Genomic DNA, 10,765 nt, shown 5'->3' with positions numbered 1-10,765 from the left:
CCAACTGGGGCCTGGTCTTTGCACTGATTCCTCTGTTTGCACAAATCAAGGGCAATTTGTGCACTGTGGTGGGTGACTGCCCAGGTGTGAGACACACACAGACAGACACACAGACACACAGCAGGCTGGCAGCAGGCTGGCCTCGTCCCTTGTGTCCTTCACAGTGGAAGCTGCCTCACTCTCAGGCCTGCAGTGAGAGTTCTGTTTCTCCTTCCCTGTACCTTCTATCTCACACTCTCTCAGCCTATTTCTCTCTGTCTCTGTCATAAAAAGATAATGAGTAAAAAACAATGAAAGGAAAGCTGGCCACTGGGAGCATTAAATGTATCACACAGACAGCAACCCCCATAGAAAACCCATGCGGCAAAAATGAAGAAATAAATGCATTTAAAATTTTATAAAATCAGACTTCATATGACAATTAAATGTGTTATATTGAAGAGGTATCAATACAACTAAATATTAGGATGAACTCTGTGTAGGAAATTGTTGCTTCCACCAACTAGGTTGTTGGCCTGTGGATACAAAGGTACTCAAGGAAGTACCACTCTCTCTCTCTCTCTCTCTCTCTCTCTCTCTCTCTCTTTCTTCCATAATATCTCTATGTTTATCATACCTAGGACTTCACTCCTCCAGGGCTGTTTTTTTTTTCTCTCTCAGATAAGGACAGAGCGAGGGGGGAGCTCTCAGCACTGCCGTCTTCTACAGTGTGGTGAGACCCAGACCTGAGCCCAGGTGGTGCACAGGGCAAAGCAGGCAACTGACTGGCTCGGCCATCTTGCTGTTCCTGAAGGGTCTTTCCTACCTCTATTCTAGCTTTTACCTCATTTTATAACACTTCAACATACTAACTGCCAGACAGTTCTCATCTTTCTTACTTACTTTTAAAATGTATTTTTAATTTTTATTAGATAGTTAATATTCATTCACAAAACTGTAAGGTAATAGGGGTACAGTTCCACACAGTTCTCACCACCAGAATTCAGTGTCCTGACTCCTCCATTTCACCTGGGTGATGTTGGGAGTGTTTGTCACCATGAATCTTGTTTTTATAGCTTCAGTGAGAGGGAAGCTAATGTGCAAAACACCAGAGGAAACTATGCACAGTTTCACTTATCTGAGAGAAAAGTTCTCCGAAGATCACCAATATAGGCTGATTCTATGACTAATCTATCTGTATGTGTGTGTGTGTGTGTGTATATGTATATATGTATATATATATATATATATATATATATATATATATATATATATCCTGTCCCCAATTTTTATAGTGGTCCTGCCTTTACCCCCTTTCTAGTTCACCCCCTGGCATCTGTTACTACTTCCAGGAGTCTTTCCCCCCCTTCTCTCTCAGATAAGTGAAAGTGTGCAAAGCTTCCTCTGGTGTTTTCCAAATTCGCTTCCCTTTCATTGATGCTATAAAAACAAGCTTCCTGGTGACAAAAAGTTTGGATCCTGGTGGAATAGTGGTACAGAGCCCTCTGGTTCACTTCTCCTCCCATAAATCCCTCTGGGAGTCTGGAACAAAGATCATTATGGGGTGCAGAAGGTGGGAGTTCTGGCATCTGTAATTGCTTCTCCACTGGACATAGATATTGTCAGGTTGATCCATACCCCTAGTCTGTATTTATGTTTCCCTGGTGGGGCAGGGTTCTGGAGAGCTGTATTCTGGGTCATGTTGGTGAGGTTGTCTGCCCAGGAAAGTCAGGAGTGTAATACAGTAGCACCTGGAACTTGGTGACTGAAAGTCAGAAAGATGGGAAGCAGGACAAAACATTTAATGAATAAGAACCCTCAAGTACGTGTGATGCCTTCTTTAGACCCTTCCACTAAATTCCAGGCTTGTGAGGTCTAAGTCTAATCGAGAAGGACTATGAAGGACTCTTGTCTGAGGCATGTAATTGCCCCTTACTTAGGGGGACATGTACACCTGTGCCCAGCATCCTAGGCCCCAGCCTATGTCTACTCTGTAACTTTGTTAGAAAACATGCTGTGGAAATGGAACTAGGTGGTCTCATGTGTGAGGAAAGATCTCACCATAAGAGGAGATGGGAGGTTGACATCTCAGACATGGTGTCTGTGGAGACAATCCATGGTAACTGTCAGCAGCAGTGCGTAGTGGCCTGGTGGCTCAGGTAGTGTTGATTGAGCTGAGCTTGTTTTTCTTTGAAATTCCAGTGATTGGGATTTACTGTAATATACTTGACCTCACTATGCTTTCTGCTGTTTAAGGCTGTCTGCTAATAACAGTATCTTAGATACTGACAGGGCCAATCGATTTTGATCTATCTGGCTAAGGTTATAGGTAAGTTAGGTACTTATACACACACATACACACATTCATCAAATGGTCTTTAAAGATTATAAACAGATGTTGTAAATATAGTGGTCAATGGTGTAGATATGTCTCTCAATACCTTGTAATTGTCTAAATATGTGATATCCGTTTAAACTGTGTACAGTCTGGAGATGGCTTTATTGTGCAAATTCACTAAGAGCAGAAAACACCCAGAAAAAGTTGAAAATCTCCATAGTTTGCTGGGTCAGGAGTCAATGATTTTCAACTGCTATCCTGCCTTCTAGGCTTCTATTGATGGTCAGTTGCTCCTTGGGGATCCTCTTGCTGGTCCACTCTCCTTGTTGGGGATATTCTGCCTGATTCAGCAGATGCTAGCTTTCATTAGTAGAACACATCTGCTAGTTTCTCCCCTGGGGCCCCATAGGTCTTGCTGAGATCAAGCATGTGCACCAAAGACACAGTAAGTAGACCAGGGTCTGCTGATGCATTGGTAGCTTTCAGTTTGCCAATGCTCTAACCCTTTGTGACCTAAAGTTTTGTTCTAAAAAAAATCCATCCTTATTGTGAAATGGATGACATGTTGTAATAAGATGACTTTTACACACACACACACACACACACACACACACACACACACACACACACACATACACAAAGATGTATATAAATTTTCCATGGTAAGAAAAACCAAAATAATTGTGTGTGTATAAAAAATTTCATAAAAATGCCCTTAAACCAATTTTCTCTTTAGACAGTTATGATACAAATCCTGAATAGAAATAGCTTGAGGATGAAATTTGAGTTAACACATTATTAAACTTGCTGGAGAACGGACTGATGAGGGTAAAATATAGTTTTTTAATTATTTTAATTTCATGAATTACAGAAGGTGGTAGAGGGGCACAGAAGCAGCACTCTAGCATATTCAGTGCTTGGGATTGGACTCAGGACCTAAAATTTAGAAGCTCTAATTTCTTCCATGGTGCAACCTACCCATCTTCAGAGATATTTTTCTTTTGTTTTGTTCTAAAGATCTTATTTATTCATTAATGAGAGAGAGAGGAGCAGGGAGGATCTGCACGTTACTCTGGTATATGTGGCACCAGGGATTGAACTTCTGACCTCATGCCTGAGAATCCTATACTTTATCCACTCTACCTCTTCCTCCCAGTACCACTGATAATTTGGCTTTGATTGGAATTGGAACTACTGAAGAAGCACTATTGGGTGCTGGGTGGTAGTGCAGTGAGCGGGTTAAGCACACATGGCACAAAGCTCAAGGATAGGGGTTGGGATCCCAGTTTGAGCTCCCCACCTGCAGGGATGTCACTTCACAAGTGGTGAAGCAGGTCTGCAGGTGTCTGTCTTTCTCTCCCACTCATTGTCTCCCCCGACCCTCAATTTCTCTGTCCTATCCAGCAACAATGATAAACAAAAAGAACAACAAAAGGTGGGGGGGGGTGATGGCCTGCAGGAGCAGTGGATTTGTAGTGCAGGAAGAAAAAAAAGAAAGAAAAAGAAACACTCTTACTCCATAAGTAAACCTGAGATAACAAGAGTCTTAAACAATTAAATTCCTTCCACTCTTGATCTTTGTCAATTGTATGTGCCTGACGTTCAGAAATAGAAATCCTTAGAAAAGAATTTGCGGTGCCTTTTCCATTGTAGTATAAAGATAGTAATTATATTAAAATGTGAATTCCTTTCTATCTCTGCACAGGTTGGAACAAGGACCTAGTCAGAAAGAATGCAGACCTACAATTTCACCCAGAATAGTGTCACTGACCACAGGGTAGGATATGAAGTCCATGATATTAAGGTAATATTACTGAATGTGCTTACTGTATCTTTGATTTATTAAGGAATCAAATTTTGGGGCCTGGTTTATTAAGGAATCAAATTTGGGGGCCTGGTTTATTAAGGAATCAAATTTGGGGGCTCTAGCAGGTATCCTTAGGCTGATCCTTGTGCTTTGCACCACCTGTGCTTAACCCACTACACTACAGCCCAACCCCTGTTAATATTCTATTATCTTCCTTTCCTTCTTGGCTTGGTCCCTTTATCTTGCTTGTAAATCTGTCATCTGAACTGAGAAGGTTGAAAGAGGAGGGGAGGGGGCCCACTGAGGTGGAAGGATCCAGGGCCACATGTATGCCCTGCCCACTTCACTCCCAGGTCAGACTGGCTTCCTCTGCCCCCTGGAGCCTGTCTGTGCATGTGTGTGTGGGGGTGGGGTGTTTACAAGTGTTTCCTGATGTTAGAACAGTCTCGTTGGAGTGTGACTGCTAACTGCTTTTTGGCAAGATACTATTTTAAATAGTCCTGGGGTCCTGATTGTGGTACACCTGGTTGAGCACACATGTTACAGTGCACAAGGATCCAAGTTCAAACCCCTGACCCCCATCTGCAAGGGGAAAACTTTTTGAGTGGTGAAGCCATGTTGCAGGTGTCTCTGTCTCTTTCCCTATCACCTACCTTCCCTCTGAATTTATGGCTGTTTCTATCCATTAAATAAATAAAGATAATAATAGAAAAATTAATTTACATGACAGAAGTCTACATCAAATTGGCATTTGAAGTAAGAAAGCTCTTTTTTGAGGTCCCCTGTTACAGAGCACATGAGTGGAAACAAACTGCTTCTGGAAAGCCTGTTTTTAGTAGCTTAACTTTTTCCTTTCTTTAATTTTCTTTTCTTTGTAAACTATCTTTATTTATTGGATAGAGACAGCCAGAACTTGAGATGTGATGGAAGGGGGAGATAGAGGGAGGGAGAGACAGAGACACTTGCAGCCCTGCTTAGTCACTTTTGAAGCTTTCCTCCTGCAGTGAGGATCAGGGGCTTGAATCCATGTCCCTGTGCATTGTTGTGTGTTTAACCAAGTATACCAGTGCCTGACTCCCCCCTTTTTTCTCTTGGCTTTTCTTTCTTTGTTTATTTTTCCTTTCTTTCTTTCTTTTTTTTTTTTTTTTTTTTTTGCTTTTGGGCTTATCACCAGCTTTCAGGGCCACCACTATGAATCCACTGGTGCTGGCAGCCATATATTTATTGATTCATTTATTTATTTATTTTGGCTAAGACAGAGAGAAACTGAGAGGGGAGGGGGTATATAGAGAGGGATAGAGACCTGTTTCTCTGCTTGTGAAGTGTCCCTCTGCAGGTGAGGAGCCAGGGCCTCCAACCAAGATAATCGCATGGGTCTTTGTGCTTTTATACTATGTGCACTAAACCCAGTGAACCCCCACCTACCCCACCCTCCCATTTGCATTCCTTTATAGGTGAGAGGAAATACAAAATAAGAGGCAAAATCTTCACCCAGCACTTTGTTTAGGGCAGAAGAAACTCTGCAAATGTCTCCCCTCAGCTTAGAGGGAGAGGGGAGTTTCTCTGCATGTGATGCCTCTTTTTTTTTTTAATTATCTATGTCTGGATTGACTGATTAGATAGAAAGAGAAATTGATAAGGGAGGAGCATATAGAAAGGGAAAGAGATAGAGACACCTCTAGCTATATTTCACCACTTGTGAAGTTTTCCCCCTGCAGGTAGGGGGCCAGGGGCTTGAACCCAGGTCCTTGTGCACTATGATGTATGCACTTAACCAGGTGCACCACCACCTGCCCCCATTTTTTTGCTTTTAAAGAAGCTTCCACTGATTTTTTTTGCATACAACTCTTTATATATGCTATTCTTTTTTAAAGGTTTATTTATAAAATGGAAACATTGACAAGGCCATAGGATAAGAAGGGTATAATTCCCACCACCAGAACTCAGTATCCCATCCCCTCCCAATGGCTTTCCTATTTTTTAACTGTCTGGGAGTATGGACTCAGAGACATTATGGTGTGCAGAGGTAGAAGGTCTGGCTTCTGTAACTGCTTCCATGCTGAACATGGTTGTTTACAGGTGGATCCATACTCTCAGTCTGTCTTTCTCTTTCCCTAGTGGGGCAGAGCTCTGGGGAAGTGGGGCTCCAGGACACATGGGTGGAGTCTTCTGTCCAGGGAAGTCCAGTAGGCATCTTGGTAGCATCTGAAACCTGGTGGCTAAAAAAAGACTTGACATATAAAGCCAAACAAATTGTTGACCAACCATGAACCTAAAGGCTGGAATGTTGCAGATGAAGATTTGGGGTCTCTGTTTTGAAGATAGCTAGTAGGCCTATTTTTAAAATGTTATATTCCAAAGGGATATTATATTCCAAGGGATATATATTCCAAAGGGACATTATATTCCTACTGCTTTGTCCTCTTCTCATGCAGTCTCATCCTGCAGGTAGCAGGATGGGTCTGGGCAAAGCCCTATTTCTTTTTCTGGCTCTGAGATTTTGAACTTTACATCCTGTCTCTAGATTTTATTCAAACTTAAGTCTGTCTCTAAACCCTAACACCATCAACACAAAATGAGTTGAGTTAGATTCTTAAAATTTATTTTGGATTTGAGTCCCCACCACACCTGCAGAGGAAAAGCTTTGTGAATGGTGAAGCAGTGCTGCAGGTCTCTCTCTCTTCTCCCTCTTTACTTCCTCTTTCCCTTTTGATTTCTGCTGTTACTATCCAATAAATAAAGATAATAAAAATATTTTTAAAATATTTTTTTAATTTTTAAAATATTTATTTTCCTTTTTGTTGCCCTTGTTATTTTATTGTTGTAGTTATTATTGTTCTTATTGATGTCCTTGTAGTTGGATAGGACAGAGAGAAATGGAGAGAGGAGGAGAAAACAGAGAGGGGGAGAGAAAGATAGACACCTGTAGACCTGCTTCACTGCCTGTGAAGCAAACCCTCTGCAGTTTGAGAGCCGGTGTACTTAACCCACTGTGCTACCTCCTGACTTCCCTTAGATTATTTTTAAGGAATTTGTATTTACAATTAAATTTTGATTTGATAGAACAAGGCAATTCATACAAGGAAGGGAGATAATGGAGAGAGAGAAAGACACATACAGCTCTGCTTGCTTGTCAAGCTTAACCCCACCCCCTAGTAGGTAGGCACTGGGGCCTTGAACCTGGGTTCTTAGTCATGGTTATGTGCATGCTCAACTGAGATCACCACCACCTGTGCCTATTTTAAAATTATTAAAGAATTTCTTAAGAATCCCCTCAACACTTTATCTGTACTATTCCAGCTTAGGTCCATGATTGGTCAACAATTTGTTCGGCTTTGTATTTTAACTCTTTTCAACCACCAGGTTCCAGATGCTAGCATAATGCTGACCAGACTTTCCTGGACAGACAACACCACCAATGTGTCCTGGAGCTCTGCTTCCCCAGAGCCCTTGCCCACTAGGACAAGGGAGAGACAGGCTGGGAGTATGGATCAACCAGTCAACGGCCATGTTCAGCGGGGAAGCAATTGCAGAAGCCAGACCTTCCGTCTTCTGCATCCCACAATGACCTTGGGTCCATATTCCCAGGGTTAAAAAACAAGAAAGCTATCAGGGGAGGGGATGGGATACAGAGTTCTGGTGGTGGGAATTGTGTGGAGTTGTACCCCTTTTTTTAAAAAAATATTTTATTTATTTATTCCCTTTTGTTGCCCTTGTTGATTTATTGTTGTAGTTATTATTGTTGTCGTTGTTGTTGGAAGTTGTACCCCTCTTATCCTATGGTTTACTCAATGTTTCCTTTTTATAAATAAAACATTAAAAAAAAAAAGGGAGTTCGGAGGTAGCGCAGCGGGTTTAGCGCAGGTGGCACAGCCTAAGGATCCTGGTTCGAGCCCCCAGCTCCCCACCTGCAGGGGCCTGGCCTCACAGTAGGTGAAGCAGGTCTGCAGGTGTGTCTATCTTTCTCTCCCCGTCTTCCCTTCTTCTCTTCTTCTCTTTGTCCCAGCTGCATCCAGCTCAGCGCCATGGAGCCCTGCTGCCAGCGCCCTGAGGCCCTGTCGCCCCCACGCCGCATTGCTTAGCGTCGCTTCGCGTCACGTCACCCCACGCGCGTCGCGTCACGTCACGTCACGTCAGCCCCACGCCGCATAGCGTCGCGTCACGTCACCCCCACGCCGCATTGCGTTGAGTTGCGTCGCACCCATAGGCCCCAGCGCTGGGGCCCTGGTCCCCGACTTGAGTGCCAGGCCACTACTGTGCAGAGGCTCCTGACGTGGAAGTACTGCTGCGGAGTCACGACGGTGCTGTGCTGGACAGCAGCGGCCATGTCCATCGTGCTCGGGCCATCTACTGCCATTCCTCCAATTCCAAGTAAGTGGCCCCCAGTGCCACCCGTCCTGGAAGGTGCTGGGTGGGGGGAGGGGCGAAATCGGGGTACAGCCACAGAGGCGCCAGCGCCGCAGGACCCCTTACCCCGGGCCAGGCACACCCCGAAGAGGTGGCTGCGCCCCCCCCAACCCCCAGGACCCAGCGGCCTTGAGCGGGGCAGTCCCCGGCAGGTGCGCACCCGGGGGAGGTGTGCGCGAGCCCCCAGACCCCACACCCCGGGCAGGGACACCCTGGAAGGGTGGCTGCGCACCCCAGATCCCGCTGTTTTCGGCTTCCAGGAGCGCAAGCACAGGGACCCAGTCTGAGAGTCTGGGCAGCCGGCCTTCCCTTTCCTTCCAGCCAGGAGAGGGGTCCTGGGGTCCCAGGGCCTCGCCCAGCATGTCCATGCCTGCGGCTCTGAGCGTCCTGAGGGTGAGGACCCGCCCGGGCAGCTCGAGGCCTGGCAGTGCGCCTCCCGCCCACCCCAACCGCCCGGGCAGGAGGGGACCCTGGTGGAACCCACCAGCCTGCCTTGGCTTCGGGAGTGGCCAGGCCCAGAGAACTTTCCGCGCGCCCGCCCATCCGAAATGTGCGCACTCTGTCCTTCCTCAGTGTGGCCCACGAAGGCTGTTTGGAATCCTGAACCTGGAGTTTGGCCTGGGGCAACATGGCGAGCCGGGCTCCCAGACTAAGGTGAAGGCCTGGGCGCGGGGTGTGGGTCCAGGTTGGGGGGTCTCCTCACACTTCTAGAACTGGAGTGTTTTCTCTGCCTCTGTCTCTCTCGGAAGAGACATGCATTTCTGAGCTGTGCCCCATGCTGGCTGGCTGGAACCCCTGTTGAGCCGTTTGCCAGGCTGTGGATTGGGTCTGGGCTGAGGGTCTGGCACTTTGCAAACTGCTGGTCCAGGGAGGCCACTCACAGCGCCCCCCCCCCACCCCTTTCAGGAGGCCTGGGCCTGGCTGGGCTCCTTGCGCCATGGGGGGTAGGCGGGGGGGCGCCTGGGGCTCTTGTGTCTGCGAGGACAGTCCTGGGGGGACTTCAGTCCGCCTGCGCACAACAGGGCGGCCAGCGCACTGGCAGGTGGGAGCTGCAATAGGAGCTGGGCAGAGCCAGGCAGGAGCCAATCTTGGAGCTGGGTAGGAACCGGACAGGAACTGTGGTTTTAAAAAAAAGGAAATTAAAAAAAAGAAAAAAAATGTTACTTATTAATACCAAAAAGAGAAGCAGAGCATGACTATGGCACATGCAATGCTGGGGATTGAATTCAGGACTTAATGCCTACAGATCTACTGCCCTAGCCATTTTGCAATTCTAGAGTATAAATAGGTTATTTTATTTTTTTGTTGTTGTTGTCACCAAAGTCCCATTGCCTCCCTTTCTTTTTTTTTTCTTTTCTATTCTTATCCACTCTTTTTAAATTTTTATTTATTTTTCCTTTTGGTTTCCCTGGTTGCTTAACATTGTTGTGGTTATTAATGTCATTGTTGTTGGATAGGACAGAGAGAAATGGAGAGAGGAGGGGAAGACAGAGAGGGGGAGAGAAAGACAGACACCTGCAGACCTGCTTCACCACCTGTAAAGGGACTCCCCTGCAGGTGGGGAGCCAGGAGCTCTAACCACGAACCGCGATCTTTCCTCCGGTCCTTGAGCCTTGCGCCATGTGCGGCGCTTAACCCGCTGTGCCACCACCCGACTCCAACTGTCTCCATCTCTTAACACTTTTTAAATAAGATTATAATATAGTCCTAGCTTTGGTAGTGCATATACTGAAATTGGCATGATACAGAGAAGATTAGCATGGCCCCTGCTCAAGGATTACACACAAATTCATGAAGTGTACCATATTTTTTCAAAAAAAGTTTATAAAATATATGTACACATATAAATAATTAAAACCTTTTAAAGAGCCAGTTAATGCAAGCTGGGAGGTGGTTCAGTGGTAAGAGGTCTGGTTTGCATGTGTTGGATCCTAGGTCTGTCTGAACCCTTTTTCTACATATGCTGGAGCTCTTTTAAAAGATTTATTAGTGAGGGAGAAAGGGAGGAGAAAGAGAGAGAGATAGAGAGAGAAAACACTGTAGCATCAGTCTGTAACATGTGATGCTGGTGGTAGAATTCAGAACCTCATGCGTGAGTCCAAAACTCCAACCATTGTGCCAGCCTCCAGGGCTGCAGATTGGCTTTTTTGAAAAAAATCATGGTAATATTGTTCTCTTAACTGTACATCTTTTAAGTAATACAAAGACTTTTAAATTTTTTTTCTCAAATATTG

The 10,765-nt window shown here is 45.3% G+C and overlaps 1 non-coding gene across 1 annotated transcript; it reads left to right on the top strand.

Moving 5' to 3' along the window:
- Positions 1-10,235: 10,235 nt before the first annotated feature.
- LOC132536314 (U6 spliceosomal RNA) lies at positions 10,236-10,342 on the top strand. Its single transcript, XR_009547943.1, has one exon. It is a non-coding gene; the product is annotated as a U6 spliceosomal RNA (small nuclear RNA).
- The last annotated feature ends 423 nt before the right edge of the window (positions 10,343-10,765 follow it).

Source organism: Erinaceus europaeus, unplaced genomic scaffold (assembly GCF_950295315.1).
Source record: "Erinaceus europaeus unplaced genomic scaffold, mEriEur2.1 scaffold_324, whole genome shotgun sequence".
NCBI classification, from domain to species: Eukaryota; Metazoa; Chordata; class Mammalia; order Eulipotyphla; family Erinaceidae; genus Erinaceus; species Erinaceus europaeus.
The sequence above is the reverse complement of the archived record's forward strand: the minus strand, read 5'-3'. Positions and strand labels throughout refer to the sequence as shown.